Source organism: Diplotaxodon limnothrissa, linkage group LG18, assembly GCF_057381915.1.
Source record: "Diplotaxodon limnothrissa isolate DT_005_m linkage group LG18, D_limnothrissa_male_GT1.1, whole genome shotgun sequence".
NCBI classification, from domain to species: Eukaryota; Metazoa; Chordata; class Actinopteri; order Cichliformes; family Cichlidae; genus Diplotaxodon; species Diplotaxodon limnothrissa.
In genome coordinates this window covers 6917284-6934634 of record NC_140613.1, presented here as the reverse complement: position 1 = coordinate 6934634, position 17351 = coordinate 6917284, and positions in this window count along the sequence as shown.

Genomic DNA, 17351 nt, shown 5'->3' with positions numbered 1-17351 from the left:
TAATCTGCTACTTTGGTCTAAATCTATCACTGTGGTGCTCTGCAGCATGGCATTCTTTCATTGTGTCAGACTCTGACACTGCAGGCTAGTTTATCTTCACAGTTTGAGTTTGTGCTGCAATGTGGAGCAAAGAAAATAAATGTTTAGGGGAATGCGCTCAGACATGTGTGTGTTTGAGAAAGAACAATAGGTTGAGGGTGGTAGACAAGTCAAATGGTGGATCAAGGGAAAGCTTGAGGTGTACGCTTGCTATTTTGTGGCCATTCGCCCCCAAAAGTGATTTCTTTATCTCATTTCTCAGTGTTTAGAAGCCTGGAAAAGGAAGAAGGCTGGGGGAAAGGACGTGTAAGAAAGAAACAAAGACAGAAACGTTATTTCTGGTTTGTTTAATTACGTCAACGTGATTGACGGTCAAAGGAAAACGATTTCTTTATCTGGATCCTCAGTCCTGGGAAATAAGAGGGGACGGAGAATTAGAGGAGAAAGCAGAAGTGGGGCAACGAGAATGAAATGGAGTAAAACACTGTGTGCTTCGGGATGTGTGTTTTTCAGTCTACATGTACAAGGTGTGTAAAGAAGTGCAGTGATAAAGAGGCCGCGAAGACAGCAAAGAGAAAAAGAGAGGGTGCGATTAGAGAGAGAAGAAACTATTGAACGGCGTATCTGGCTGTGTACACAGCCATCTGTACGCAGGGCCCTGAACCCATTTAAATTCAGGACGATTGCACTGTTTCTCAAATCCTTCAGAGCTGAATGCTTTTTGCACCCCGTCGAACAGGCTCAGAAGAGTAACACTGCGTCTGAAAATACAAACAGCAGCAGCACACGGAGGGCAGATCTCTTTGTCTGCTTAGAAAGGCAGCATTATCCACCAGGCAAGACACGTTTACACCGGGCGGCCTACAGGTTCTCACTTCGTGTTTTCATATCATTATTGATGGGGGCATTTTACGGTGTGGTGGTTTTTGTTCAAAATGCCCGGAAGGTCAGTCTAACAGCATGGCCGGTCAGCTAACATCAACCAGCTAACAGACATGGGTGAGGACAATAAAACATCACAACCGGCTCAGTTTTCAAGAGTGTGTATGTGATTGAATCTCTTGGGCATGAAGTGAATATTGGAGACTGACTGATCAGTTCCTAGAAGAGAAAGCTTAGGTTGTTGGTTCATCAGACATATGCAGTCTAAGCAGTCATGAGTCGGCTTTGTTGGACTATAAAAACAGGTCAAAAGCCAACACTTTGGTAACCACCCTACCCAGTAAAATGGTAATTCAGTGCAGTGGTGTGGTAAAACTCCCCCTGTCTATAACGCTGCTGTGGGAGCAGCGTTATAGACAGGGTTAAGTTTTATTTCTGCCTCAAGCTTGTACTTGATCCCAATCAAAAGGGCACGTTGGCATCTAGACAGGTACAAGAGAGCCATTTGGGAGATACTTATTAATAAAAATACAAAACTGAAATGGAGAACTGTGTGTCACACCCCAAACAGGCAACCTGTTGCTTTTTGTACCTACTATTTTTTTGCCAAGATAAAATTATAATATTGGGCTACTGTGCCAATATTTACTTACTGGCACAGTGTCCCACTAATTTCATCTGACTGCTGCACTCAGGACAGTTGCAATCAATGTAATATATATACATAAATTAATTGATTAGTTTTGTTTATCTTGTGTCATGGTTTATAGTGTAATTAATATTTTACACAATTCATTATTATTTTCTCGTTCTTTCCTCATGTTTTTCTCTCTTCTGCATTTCCCTGCTTCCCTCTGTGTGTATTCCACATTCCTTTCAGTTACTTCCCATTCATATTACTTCCTTATGTGGCTTGCTGTGTTTTGAGTCCCTGTCTTGTTATCTAATTGAATATACCTGTGTCTTATTATATTTGGTAAGTGTGTCCCTTTCCTCAGTCTTAATGACCTTGTCGGGCTTTCCCCCTCCTACTCCTGTGTCTCCCACTGCTTCATTTTCTTGCTTCCTTCTGATTTTCTGTTTGAACTTTGGATTATTCTGCCATATTCTTACAGTACTTTTTTTTTTTTTTTTTTTTAAATCAAAAAGTCAGATTAAGGATGATTTTCCTTTTTACAACATACAGCCTTTTTGTGCCTTTGTTTTGGTCTGCTAAAGACAGCATCATTGTATACAAACAGGCATCTGCCCACTAACTTCCTCCATCAAATTAAGGCAGATGAAATATGGCTTTTCTTTTATGTCCTTTCTCCTTTGAGAATTCTCCAAAAGCTTTCAAAGTGATGCTTTAAGCAGACACACAAATGCACAAAAATACGCCAAATGATTCGTGTCATTATTTGTAGACCGACCATTTTCACTCTCTTATCTTCCCATACTTGCACTTGATAGGGACCTGTATGCAAGAGTCTCATACAGTCCAATAAAGTCAATAGAAATCCCTCCAAGTCACCATGAAACCCCCAACCCCCACCTGATTGATCTTCTTTCTATAGACGTCAGAATTAAATTGGCTAAAACTAATGACCATGTGAAGTCAGAAGTGGAAAGTGCGTTGGCTTGTAAACAGAAAGCATTGTGCTTCTGGTTGAACTCCCAGTTCACCATCACGATTCAGTACAACCTATGCATCTGTGCTAATGCTGGAACAATCCATCAAATCACTCCCCTCTATTGTTTTCTATGCAATTTCACAAACTCAAATTTCACTTGTGCTTGAACTTCTCCCTCTACACATTCAGCTGAAACATGTCATATAATGTAGCTCCTCCGTTTTTCACTTTTTTCCACCAAGTCCAGCTGCCGATAAGTGAAACTGCCACATCAGACTTTACATAAATGCACATCTAAAACTATAACCGTTTGCTGTTCCAGATTGACAGGTGTATTACATTAGATGAAAATACAACCCCATCTACTGCACGAGTACATAAATTCATAAACAATCATCCCTCACCCTCTCAGGATACCATGCAGCACTCAAATCAGTGCATCTCATCAGCACCCATTCCATCAACACTTTGGTTGCTGACACTCAAGGGCAGCCTTTAATTTCAGCCAGTGATGAATGAGCTGGTGGGACAGAGGGAGGGGGATGAACTCCAATCAAGGTGCTCCTATGGGACTGTTATCAATGGGGTACTTCCGGAAACATCTGCCACATGGCTATCTATCATCAGATGACCAGAGAAGCTGCAGTGGGGAATGATGGGCTCAGCTGTGAGGCTTGTGTGGCTGTTGGTAGAAGCGCACCTTTTGAGTTTTTCATCACTGTACTTTGTCATTACATGATCAAAATGATAGTGGGACAGGTTAGCACGCATTCTCCGCCTGTAATAAATCAGTGATTTTCTGTAATGATAAGAGAATGTGGTGATGGATTTCTTGAAAGTGTCTCGGTATGCTGTACAACCACATCTTATCTGATCTACGCGGAGCATGGAAGTTATTCCAGGGAAGCGAACATCTTCAATAAAATTGAAACCTATCAGAGCTCTGAACAAAAATCTCATTTAAAATATGAAACACAAATTTGCAGAAATGCTGTGCTGTCGTCTTCAAGAGATGAGCTTTGAGCTGCGGGTGTCAGAAAGGACATTCTGTGTTTCCTTTAATCAGTGAACAAACAGAAACACTGTTGCTGGAAGCAAAGAGCAGAAAAAAAGTAGCTAAATTTAAAAAGTGTAACATTTCTTCCTTGTTTTATTTTAGGACGTGTTCTCTCGTTTTAAAAGAGGATTCTTCCAACATGCTAAGCCCTGTTGCTTCTGTAGTGTGTGTAGTTCAGAGTGATAAAGCCCATGGTGTTTGGTGTGATTACCCCAGATGCTGCCTGGCATGTAACTAATGACTTGCGATTCACCCTAGGTCAAGTCTGAGGCTTCTGCTTGAGCTTTGAAGCTTGTTTACCCTGCTGCTTAATGCCCATGAGACCTCTATGCTCCCCTCCGCTCCCTGCATACCTTCTAGACAAATTAAGTACCTGCACTAGAAAAGGATTTTTTTTTTAAGAAAGAAAAGAAACAGTCTTTTGGTGCTCAAAGCAACAACAACCAAAAAAAAGAAAGCAAAAAAAAACACATTTGAAAAAGTCAGCAGCAATGTCTCTTTCCAGAAGTCATGACAGTGTTGTTGAAAATCCACAGAGCTTGTTGAGAAATGTTTCAGGCAGGAACTTTTTTTCTGTTAACTGTCTCCATCCTCCAACCAAGAAGCATGAAGCTAGCTAACGTTAACGTTGCCAAAAAGGGACACCATCAGTATTCTCATGCCATCGAGCAAAAGCCTCATCGGGGGTGGTGGATGCTTTTCTCTTTCAAGTGATGAAAACAAAAAGTTGCACATGAAGCTGCTTAGTACTTCACTTAGTTAAGACGTGTGGATTTCTTCATTCCTTTATGGCTTGATCTGGCATGATTTTGTCAAAAACACATTGCTGTCATTGGGTTTTACTGTACTCACATTGTTACACGGCCTGGTCCGTGCACAGGGAACTCACACCAAAACTGAAGCAGACTGTGTGGGGAGTGAGAAGGACCCAACTGCACACACGGAGGGAGACGGAACTAAGGATAAACAAAAAGCGAGCTGTGTATTATGGCTGATACATGAGTACAAAATAAAGCAACAGGGGCGAAAATAAACCTGAAACATAAACAGAAAAAACTAAACTGAGGTAACTATGTCAACGGACACGAACATGATTCTGAACAGGCACATGCGAGAAACTATGATATAAAAAACATGAACTGAGCAGACTCAAGTACATGAAACATGACAGACAACCTGACAAAGACTGAATGAAAACACACAGACTAAATACACAGAAGGGTAATGAGGCAAGTGGAAACACCTGGGGAGACACAGCTGACACAAATAAACATAATAGCGCCACAGGGGAAGAGTAATATATGCACATTGAACATAGAAACCTCAAGACTTTCAAAATAAAACATGAAACATGGAGACACGTAGACATAATGACACAGACTAGACAAGATGACACACACGGACAAGAAATACATGACATACTGACACTGAAGACTAGAAAAGACTTGCATGAACTGCACCTTTAGTTTGAAATGTTCCTGCATGTTTCTTTTTTCAGAAATCATTGTGTGCATATGGCATAAAGTGCAGGGCTTATGCTGTGGATTTAATTCAGTATTATAAAAAAAATGTTGAATAATACCAGATCTGGCAAGTGGGGCTCTAGATGAGTGATGGCTGTTTTAGTGTATCAAAAAAAACACCCTCAAAAGTCCTTTTTCACTGCACTGTGAGCAGATGCACACCGGCAAGCAGCACAGCTGAGGTTGTTTGTGCCAAACGGTCCTCTTCAGACACTTGAGGATGTTACACTAAACCCCAAATTTACAATGCAAAACCACGTGAATGGCATTAAAGAAAAAAAAAGCATAATCCTGACCTGACACACTGCTTTCAGGGATGGATACTGTGGATCCTTCCACTGAAAACTGCTGTTTGGTCTCTGAGTTGTAGCCAGTGATTCAGCTTTTCATCATCCTCAAACCCAAAATGATGATCTGTGGTTCAGTTTGAAACAGTTGATGTTTGCACTTTTGTCCAGTTAAAAGTAGGTGTTTATTTAAGCGGTGAGACAGGGATTTTTAGTGAGTGATCTAAAAATATTGGCTCAAAACCGCTGGAACCAGTCCAGAGGTGCACAAGAACATGACTTTGAAGCAGAGCCGTGCCAAATTTAAATCAGGTATTTTTTTATTCTTAATTAGCAGGGCTGGAAGACATTGGCAAATTGACCTGTTAAATATAAAACTGTTTAAAATCATTTGTTAAAGTGCGTACTCCATTTAAATGTGCTGTTATGATATCAAAAGGAAACTGAGAAGCATGGAAGATGGTGTGTACCTATAAAGACCACTGTACAAAGTGGTCATACAACCATGCCATCCATCAGGTTAAAGTAGACAAGTAATTAATATTGACTGGGAGCACTGAAGCTAAATAATCCAGTTGTTTTATCTAAAAGAATAATCTGACTGTAAAGCACCATAACACTCAACCTACAACAACACGATTTCTTAAACTCACAGGACTCCAAACTTTTAAATGTAAGAACTTCACTCACTAAAACTCTTCAACCACTTGAAAAAATTAAATTAGTGAATCACAACTCAGACATGTAATTACACAAGGCTTCGTTTCAAAGGGTCACAAGCAAAACCAAGCAGAACTTCAAATTATTCTCATAGCGCCAGTATTTCAACACCATGAAGAGATAGCAGGTTCTTTAAATTCCATTTCAAACACCCTAATAAATTATGTTTAAGCTCATTAAAAAGCCTTCATTTAAACCAGAATGCTGCATTGAGAGTGACTAAAAGGCAGACCACATATTACTAGTTAAATCCAGAATTGGTCTTGAATAATCAACCCCTATCATCTCTTAAAGACGCTACACTGCAACACTATTGTATTTAATCATTAGTAATTGATTGGAAATTTTGGCTCCCTCACAGTCTGTCCTTTGGCCTGTCTTCCTCCCCGCACCACAAACCAGTCGCAATAGATGGCTGCCACTCCCCGAGCCTGGTTCGGCTGTGGGAGCTTCTCCTCCTCACTGTTGCCAAGTGCTTGCTCATGTGGGTCATTTGATTGTTTGGGTTTACTTTCTAATATTGTAGCTTCTTTACCTTACATTATAAAGTGCCTCGATGTGACATTTGGTTTAATTTGGCGCAGTATAAAATAAACCGAATTCAACTGATTTGAAATATTTGCTTTTTACAGTTCCAGAAATAAAAGCTGAATAAATGGTTGTGGTGACTGTCTTTGCAAAATGTGTCCACTGAAGGTTAGCCCAAGGACACTAACCCCACCACACCTCTGGATATAGCCCCTTAGCACATTTAGCTGGCTCCCATGCCTCTTTAATAAATAAAGCTGACTCCTCAGCTGTATTACAAGAAGCTGGAAAAAATGAAATGCCTGTGATGGGTAAAGGCAGGGCAAAGAGTCAGGCAGCCTGGAAACAGATAAAAATCAAAAGTCAAGCAGGATTTCTGGGGACTTGCAGCATCTAGCTCAAGGTTCACTGCTGGAGGTGTGTGTGTGTGTGTGTGTGTGTGTGTGTGTGTCAAGTGTGTGAGAGAGAGAGCTGTGTGAGGCATTTAGTCTTGACCTTGCCATGCTGAATCCTATTTCCCTTTGGCTGTTGCCCAGCAACATCACCTTGACAGCAAGAAATGGCCAGAGAGAGATATAAAAGGAGGATTAAAACAGAAATAGGTCTCCCGCTTACTTGATACGTTAATATCACCCTTTGCTTAAAAGCTACACGATGGCTTTTTCCCACATTTCTGCAGTAGCAGGGACTTTTTTTTAATTATTATTTCAACCTAAGTGGGACAGGTCAAAGGTCAAAGGGAAACCGATAGCATCTGTGGCCCCTGTGGAAGGTTTAGCAGCTTTAATCTAAGAGAAGTTATGGCCTTCACTTGGATGTGACCCTGGGGAGGCTGCAGGGCAGTAGGTGGTCAAGATCAAAGTTGTCCTGCAGGACACTGGCACTTATGGTCAGGGAAGAGTCTGTACTGCTGCACAGATAAACATGATATAATATCTGTGTGCGCTCGCAGCTGCCCCGCCGAAGGCCCCGCCTCCTCACCCCAGGGTCCGTGCAAAATGAATGTGCTCTCTTCTTCAATCAAAGGGGAAGGAAATGATTGAGTGGCTCCCACGGAAGCATTTCATAGCCAGAAGAAAACGTTTGACAAACAGGCAGGAAGATGGGGAACACGCAACATGGATTCAAAGGGGCAACATGAAGAGGCTAGTGCTATAGTTGTGACAAGGCTCATTTAAGTTTGTTTACATTGTTTTAGTATTTTATAGAAAAATATAGTAGAGACTTAATAACATGATAGTCTATCAATCAATTTTTATTACCGACATGAAGTTTAACTGTCACGTGGGATTTTCAGCTTTTACTGTCAGAAGCCACGGAGGTAACTGCTTACATGGTTACTACTACAACAATATCAGAAACAACAAGCACAAGTTTGTTTAGTTGATGACATTCTCATTAATGATGACATTACAGTAACGAACCTCTGAAAATGCTTTTAGAAAATTACTGCGTTTGCAAATTTTGCTTTAAGAAAATCTGAACAAGAAACAGAAGTAGTCAGACATGTTTTTGGATTAGAACATGATGGCAATCTTTGCGTGATTCTTTCATCTTTCACTGCATGTACTTTACAAAGCTTTGTGACAAGAAACTGTAGCAGACTTTCTCTTAAGAGAAGAAAAACACTTTTGTATGCTAGAGGCTTTCGGCAAGACGAGATCAGAAAATTGCTTCAATTCAGAGAAACCGAGGCAGACAGATTTATCTATATTATATCCCTAACTGCAGCGTTTGAGGATAGATGGGCCCAGGCTTTTATTTTGATAGAGTATAAATGGACAGGACTATCTAATGCATGTCAAACAGCCTCGCTTCAAAACACGATAACAAAAAGTGGAATTGGCTCTAAGGATATGAGCCCAACCGAACACAAGTTTTTACAAAAGAGATCGTGCCTACATTATGATATAGGTAACACTTCTATGCACTTAAAAGCAATGCACGTTTCATTTTTTGGCTTTCAGCCTGTTCAAAGCAGGTTCATCAGGCTACACATTTATCTTTTCTCTTCTTTTGTGTTATTTCTTAAAAGCAATCAGCTGCAGAAACTGTTGGCTCTGAATCCAAAATATCTGTTGAGTTGAAACCGGTCTGCTTGTTCAAGTTCAAATTCAAATTCAAATTTTATTTGTCACACACACACAACCATACACAGTATGACATGGGGGTGAAATGCTTGTAGCTGTACAATGCCTGACCATTAAATGACAGAAGAAAAGTTTTACAATATTTACAATTTACAGTTTACTACAGAATTTACAAATTAACTTAGGAATTTACAGTAAAGAATGTGCAAATAGCAGAAGAGATTATAAAGATAAGGATTATAAATTATAGGAATTATAGGATTATAGGAAATGTGTGGTGGTGCGTGTGGTGACGTGTGTGAGAGTCCAGTCTTATAGTGATGTGTGTGGGAGAGTCCAGTCCTCATTCTCTCTGTTTTGGCCTTAAGGGAGCGGAAGCGCTTCCCAGACCTCAACAGTGAGAAGAGTCCATTGTTGGGATGGGAGAGGTCCATCATAATCTTCCTAGCTTTGGACTTGCACCGCTTGGTGTAGATGGACAGCAGGTCAGGGAGCTCTGATTGAATGATGCGTCCTGCCGAGCGCACCACCCTTTGCAGATCTTGTCTGTCCTGCTTGGTGCTGTTCCCAAACCAGGTGCAGATGTTTGACGTCAGGACGCTCTCGATGGTGCAGGAGTAGAAGTTCTTGAGCACCTTCAGTGGCAGATGGAAGTCTCTAAGTCTTCTGAGGAAGAAGAGACGCTGACGGGCTTTCTTAACCAGGGTGTTGATGTGACAGGACCATGACAGGTCCTGAGTGATGTGGACACCCAGGTATCGGAAACTGTCCACTCTCTCCACTGGCGTGCCACTGATGATGAGGGGTTTGTAATTCCTCGCCTGCTTTGTAGTGAAGTCCACGATCAGCTCCTTAGTCTTGCTGATGTTTAGGAGGAGGTTATTCTCCTGGCACCAGGTCTCCAGGTTCCTAATCTCCTCCAGGTAGGCCGTCTCGATGTTGTCGGAGATCAGGCCCACAACCGCAGTGTCGTCAGCAAACTTGACAATGGAGCAGGGGGCTTAAAACACAGCCCTGAGGCACTCCAGTGCTGAGTGAGATGGAGGGGGAGACTTGTTTTCCTACCCTCACTGATTGGGGTCTGTCTGTGAGGAAGTTGAGGATCCACTGACACAGTGATGAGCTGAGTCCTAGATCCGTCAACTTGGTGAAAAGCTTAGAGGGAATTATTGTGTTGAATGCTGAACTGTAGTCCACGAACAGCATCCTAACATAATTCCCTCTGCCAGTGTCCAGGTGACTCAGGGATGTGTGGAGCAGGTGAGATATGGCATCGTCTGTGGAACGATTAGTCCGGTAAGCAAACTGAAGTGAGTCGATGGTGGCAGGAAGTGAAGAATTGATGTGATCTCTCATCAGTCTTTCAAAACACTTCATCACAATTGAAGTCAGTGCTACTGGACGGTAGTCATTGTGGCAAGCGGGCTGTTGTTTCTTTGGAACAGGGACAATAATGGACTGTTTGAAGCACGTGGGAACCACAGCTTGGGCCAGGGAGAGGTTGAAGATCTCCGTGAACACCGGTGCTAGTTGATCAACACCGGTGCTAGTTGTTGACTCCTTATATAGACACACAGAAATTATATTTTTTGTAATGATCGGTTCAGCCTTTAAAACCTGCGTGGGAACATCTTTGAGCAACATAACAAATGTTAAATGGGCTCAGAGTGTTTTATACATCATGTCTGCTTCACCCATTCACACATATATTCTTTTTTTTTTTTTACATGTAAGTGCTTTTTACTGAACATGGACACATAGCCACACTCTGATGTTCAGTATCTCGCCCAAGGACAATTTGGCATGCAGAATGGAGCAGCCATGGCTCAAACCACCAATCTGATTAGCAGATAACACTGCCCGTCTTTAGTTTTGATGACGGGATGCATTTGTTTCAGTAAACTTACACCATTTATTTCTATCCAGAGTTGATTTTCTGTTCATTTTAAAACCAAGACCTTGTATTGATTATGGCAGAGTTAAGTTCAGTGGAGTTAAGGTCTGGACTCTTTGGTGGCCATCCATGTGTGGAAATGATGCATCGTGCTCTGAACTACGCGTTGGCAGTTTGAGCCCGATGAATCTTGGCATTGTGATCTTGGAGCATGTCCATGCCATCGGGGAAGGGAAAAAAATCTGCTGATGACAAAAAGCCTGGTGATTCAGTATATTCAGATAGTCAGCTGACTTCATTCACTGGGCACATACCCTTTGTGAACTTAGATGTGACCAACTGATGCAACCCCAGCTCATAACACTGCCTCCACAAGCTTGTATATTAGGCACTAGTCATGATGGGTGCATCACTTCATCTGCCGCTGATGCACCAGTGACTCTGACAGCAGGGTAAATCTGGACTCATTAGAGTACACGACCTTTTCACACAACCTTACCTCAACCTAAAGTTAAATATTTATCCTCCGCAGAAAACAGAAGCTTGTTTTTTCTGAGTAGCCTCACTAATAAGTTCTTTTCTTAGGGCTGCACAGCTGTTTAGTCCCAATCCCCTGGGTTCTCTTCACATTATCCATGTAGACTTGCTCTTATTTTTACAATTTTACTTTAGTGATCTCCAGTTATGATCATTCAACTTTTTTTTAGATCATATTTCTTCCACCTTCCAGTTTTAGTAATCTCCCTAGTTGTTTTCTGCGTTTTTGAGCCAGGATACTAGTTTCACCTTATTGAAACAGAATAACAGGGTAACTTTTCCACAGCACGGGATGTGTCTTCCATATCCAAGAAAGGAGAAGCTACTCACTATGTCAGTTAAGGTTAAATAACCTGCTTCCAGCTGGAATATTAGTCGCAGCAGTAATTATCTAATGCAAAGCTCTTACCCCCGAGTTAAATCCAGGTCTATAACGATGCAAAGCAAGCCACCAACTCTGAATTGAAACCCACATTAGCTTTCTAGCCAACGTCTCTTGTATTCTTAAGCATGGACATGAATATTTAGTTGTATGGTGGATTTTTATATAAACAACCAGAAGCTAGAAAACTGCAGCACACATCATCAGTCTAAATTAAAAGTTTGTTGTAAATGCTGGTACTGGCCATCTTTCCATGCTTATATTTTCTTCCTCTTTCATTCTCGTTTAGTGAAAATTTAGTAAAGAAGTTAAAGTTGCAAATCATAGATACATGCATGTATGCACACATACAGAAATACCAGATAACAGCTGCATATCGACCAGTTATGGCATACAGAGTTTGTTTCTTTGCAGCATGCTTTATCAGCCTACACAACTTGCTTCCCCTCACTTTACCCTTAGATATTCCAAAGAGCACAGTCAGCAAAGTTAGTGCAGAGCAGAACATAAAAGAACACAAAGTCACAAAGTTCAGGAGTCACTTTACATGTCGAGACAAAGTGCAAAATGATATCTTTTCAGAGGGATGTCTAAATAACCAGAAGCTAACGCACAGAGTTTCCACGTGACACAAAAATCAATGATATCAGCTGATTTGGCAGCCGATGGACCGGAGCAGATGTGAGCAAAGGTTAAGTGTCAAAGCACTGCAAAACATTCCCTCTTTGAGAGAGATATATTCACAGCGGGATACAAGCTCTATGTCATTAATAAAAGGTCAAAGGAAGCCGTGGACAGTGGAGTTCTGAGATGTGGAACAGCCAATCAAATTGGTTGAAGTCTGCATTTGCTGTTTTTACCACTGTGGAAAATCCTGGTCAATGAAGAGGATTTTCAGATGCCCTGTGGCAAGATGGTTATTTAAAACTAGGCCAAATTCATTTTCTACATTTCAACAGATGTCCCGAGTATTTGACATGTAACTCTGGTTCAGTTGAGTAACTTGGGTTTTTAAAGTATTATTTTACTCACTGAGGTCAGGAGAGGTTCTTATGGGGGGAAATCGTGATTAGTCAGATGATCAAAAGGGTTTTAAACAAGCCAATGGTTTATCCAAACTGTGGTTTGTTCCACTCACGAGTGTGCTACATTGTATCACTATCTGCATGATGAGGAAAATTTGGGATGTCCTATAAAGCTGTTTATTGTTGCAGTGACAGCATGAGTACATCACTTTTCTCCTGTGCATGTTAATATTTTACGGATGCAAAGCACTAGCATAACAAATGATGCAAGACATGCATAACAAATGATGATTTCCCCCGAAGGTTTAAAAGCTTGATAAAGGCCAAAGAAGCAGGAAGTTGCTTTTTAGGTTCTGATAGATATTTTTAACAGGCAACTCTTTACCATCATCATCATTCAATCAGTGGATCTATTTTCTATCAAGGTTTTGACGATGTGTTTTTGCAGAGTCTGCTCTATTAGATTCAGAGCTAAAGTCTAGGAAAGACAGAAGAAAAAAATATCCAAATATATGCTTGTTGCATAAAAAGAAAACACAGGAGACTTTGCAAGACGCTGGGTGCTTGGCAGCTTTGTTTATTAGGCGAGACATGAGAGAAAAGAAAGCTTAAAAGCGACTACCACAGCACAGTCTGCACTTAAAAGACATTTGAAGTCTACTTCCCACAATCTACTGTGTGGAATTCCCTTCTTGGCAAATGTATCTCATAAATTCAGCATGAGAGAGAGCGAGAGAGACTGTAGAAGGGAAATGGAATTCAAAGGAAGAAAAAAACAATTTCACTGGAGAAAATGTTGATATTTACATTAAAGAAAAAGCTTTCCAACATGAAGCCGTACAGCTGACTTGTGTTCCCATCTCTCGCAGTACAGACAACACAACTCCCACAAAATAATTTCCACAGCACAGCTTTAGTAAACTGGATGGATAATTTTATTGTCCAACAATTGGCCGAGCTGAAAGCTGGCAGTGGCAGAGACAATGTAATTAGCTGTTTTACTATCATGCCTGACCACAGAAAGCCTAATTGTTTTTGCTGACGGCGCACACAACAGGTTGAAGAGAGAATGATCACACAAATGTTACATTTCTCCATGAACATGCAGTCAAATAAAGAAAGACATCCCCTCCCCAATCTATTTAATATGATAAGTGGCATTTTAGCACGCCTGATTGGGGTGTCCTACCTTTAAAAGAGCATAATCCTGTACAATTACACAAGATGTATCATGCGTCCCCTCCCACATGTTTTTGGAATCAAACAGAGGCCCAGTTCCAGTCTGGCCCCTGCACCCTCCCCACACACTTTCTCTCTGTATGCTTGTTCGTGTGGAAAGTGCTGTTCCAAACCAACTAACCTTAAGTGGGAGTGGGTCATACAATGCTCCAACACAGAGTCAACAATGATGTCAGCTTACTAACCACATTCCTTGAAGGTGTAGTACCTACTTGTGTCCAAAAGTGGAGGGAATAAAAGCACGCTTACAAAAAATGACTTCTGTGTGGTTATTTTGATATAAAATGAAATAAACAGAAGGTCCCGTTTCAGCTGGAAAAGGACCAAGGCTTCTGAAAACCTAGTGCTGTATTTATAATCTACCCCTTAATTAAGGGGCCTCCCTTAGTTGCGAGTGTGACTCCACATGGAGATAAACTCATTTCGGAGTAGTACAGACTGGGATTTTACTACAGTTTGATTACAGACACAAACGCTATACATGGTATTTTTGCTGCTCCTCGTCGACCAGGTTAATATCCATATGTAGCAGTTCACTCGCAAATGTTAGCATCACGAGCTTCCCCAACAGGAGCTGTTTGATTCATCTGCATTTGTTCTTTAGTCTTACCTTTTTGTTTCTAAGCGCCTCTTAGTCTTATACATCCATTTTCTTTAAATGTCTTGTCTAACATGCAGATGCTCTTGTGCATGTTTTATTTTTTAAAGATTTATATACAGATTTTTCAACGGTTATTTTGAGTTGCATACTTTGTGTATGTTTATTAATGTTGCTTAGCAGCTGCAAATCAACCAGACACTTTAGGTAGCTATCAGCAAGCTTATAGTGTAATTCTGGCTGAATATTTGAGCACTTTTTTGGGGAGAATTGGTAAAATTAATCAACACCTTCAACAGCACCATGTCATTGTGGCCAGTTAGCTCCATCTCAACTGACCAAACCAGTCAAGCTTAAATGAACTCCTTTGTCCCACACGCCATCAGACTGTTTAACTCCTCTCTGGAGGGGAGAGGGAGGGGAAACAGGAGGACAAAGGAGGGGGGAACAACTAAGCTGTAGTGCCTCTTCACTTCAATAGACCTCAATACTTGAAATGTGCAATTCACTTGTATTTTTATTTTTATTCATATTTATTCTATTTATCCCCTTCGTATATTTTATTTATATATGTCTCTGTATTTATATATATATGTGTGTGTATATATATATATATATAATATTCTGTAACTCTGTAACTTCTGTCGGTGCTGTGCTTTTGGAAACCGAATTTCCCAGAGGAACCCACCCGAGGGATTAATAAAGTTTTATCTTATCTTATCTTATGTATCGACTTTGGCGTAGGGCTTCTTCCTTGGTCACCACCCTCTCAGTCCATGGCGATGTAAAACTTGCTTCACTGTAGACAGTGGCGGTGATGTTCTAGCATTTTCCTGTTCATAGCAGGCTTGAGCCTTAGTGCTTCCTGGGCTGTTCTTGAAAATCCTAGCCAATTTATTTTGCTTTAAGAATGACACTCTGAATCTTCTTCCAGACCTTGGCGTAATGGTGACATATCTGAATAACTTACTGATGATTTTGGAATCTTCTGTTGTCTAGAAATGGCTTCAAGAGACCTTCCCAACTTGTATAAATCTGAAATTCTCCTTCTTAGATTTGGACAGTCCCTTGGACTGTACCATTGCTAAACAAATCAATCATGATCTCTAATTGGAAGTTAATTGGCCTTGGCCTTTTGAAGTTAAAAGACACACAAAGATTGATGCAAGCGTGTATGTATATAAGTAAGCATGTGTGTAGTCTGTGTAGATTAGAGAAAATCTAAAATAATTTCCAATTTGTGCTTCAGATTCCTGTTTTATTTTTAGTCATTACAGATGTTTGGTGTCCATTCATTCCACCCTTGAAAAATAACATTTCAAAGAAATCATTAAAAGCTTAAAATTACTCAAAATGAGTGTGTGTAGACTTTTGACCATAACTGTATTGGTTTTTGTACAGGATTCCATTATATGATGATATTATAATTTGAAGGTGCTTTGGAGCAAAGCTTTCAGCCTCGTTGCATGAGTTCAGTTGAGTTGGCCAGTGTTGAAGATCTTCCTTCAGAGAGTAGAGCATCACCTTGCTTTTTAGCTAGAATGTGACAAATCGCATGATAATAGCACAAAAACAAAACAAAATAAAAAATCAGTGGACAGGGACAGGAAAAAAAACGTATACATGGATCACCTGCTGGCAGCTGGATACATGTGCAGAAGTACTGTTGTGAGCTTTGGAACATATCGCTGCCAAATAACTAAGATTTCTTACTCTGAGCTGACAGTACAAAGGCAGATTTATCCAGACTTTTGCATTTCAAGTCCAGCCCCTGTTTACCCCGGTGAGGAAAAAGCCTTTAGTCCAACAGTTTTGCTTGAGGGTACAAACTGGAGTCTATTCTTGAGGCAAAATTCCATCAGTGGAGTTACAAGAGTACAGCCCTGTTGTAGCTTAAACACAGTGATTGAAAAAGCTATCTGGGAAAGCATTTATTCGTAGGGGACAATCGTTAGCCACAGTCCTGATAGCGCCAAAAGCTTTATTTAGACTTTTGTTTCATTCCGTCTCTGCAGTCTGAGATAAGCTGGATGTGTGGGCTAAGCGCAGACTAACCCTCTCAGCCATTACATGCCATGACTTGTGGCCAAATCTGGACAATGACGCTGTGTTGGGAGAACCAGTCAATGTTGAAGGGCAGTCTGTGAAAACACTAGAGGCCGGATGGAGAAAGATGTACAGAATAAAATGTATGGATGGATGAAGAGACTGAATGTAATTCAATTGGGTAGCAATCTCTGCAGATAACGCCGCTTTAATCAGAGGCATCTTATCTGAAAACACGTTATATAGAGCTCGGATTTGGGGGTGGGGGAGGTTGTCCTCCTGGACCACAAAAAGAACAACATGGCTTTCTGCAATTTACTTATGAAACACACGACAGGTCATACACATTGTATCTCAGCTATTATAAGTCTGCAGATTTGCTGTGGATACCCGGAGCAGCATGCTGCCAAGTCTGCAGCACAACGTTTTTACAACAATGTGCAATTCTATTGATTGAAAACTCAGTGGATCCACGGTAATCTTATCAGCTCCTCTTTTTCCACAGTGGCAAAAACAACAGTGGCACACTGAAAGGAAAAACAAGCTCCTATTTCATGAGATAAAATGACAAGAGATGGTCCCACAAGAGTACTCAAGAGATGATACACCAAGATCTGCAAAGCCTCCATCAGATATTAAAGTGGGTTAGAGCTCACCTTAGATATAGAATTAAAAAATTGAAAAAAAGACTCCTGCCAAAAGCCAAGAAAAGTCCCCAAAATCGTCCAGTTTCATATGCATACATTGTTGTGTACATATCTATTTTCTGAATCTATCTATATTCTGAAAGCATGTGCAGCAAAGAAGAGAGCTGAGCTTTTCAGGTTTTGGGGCCTAGATGGACAGGCCTTGGCCTCAGGCTACCGACCCCGTGTTTTTCATTTGGAGCCC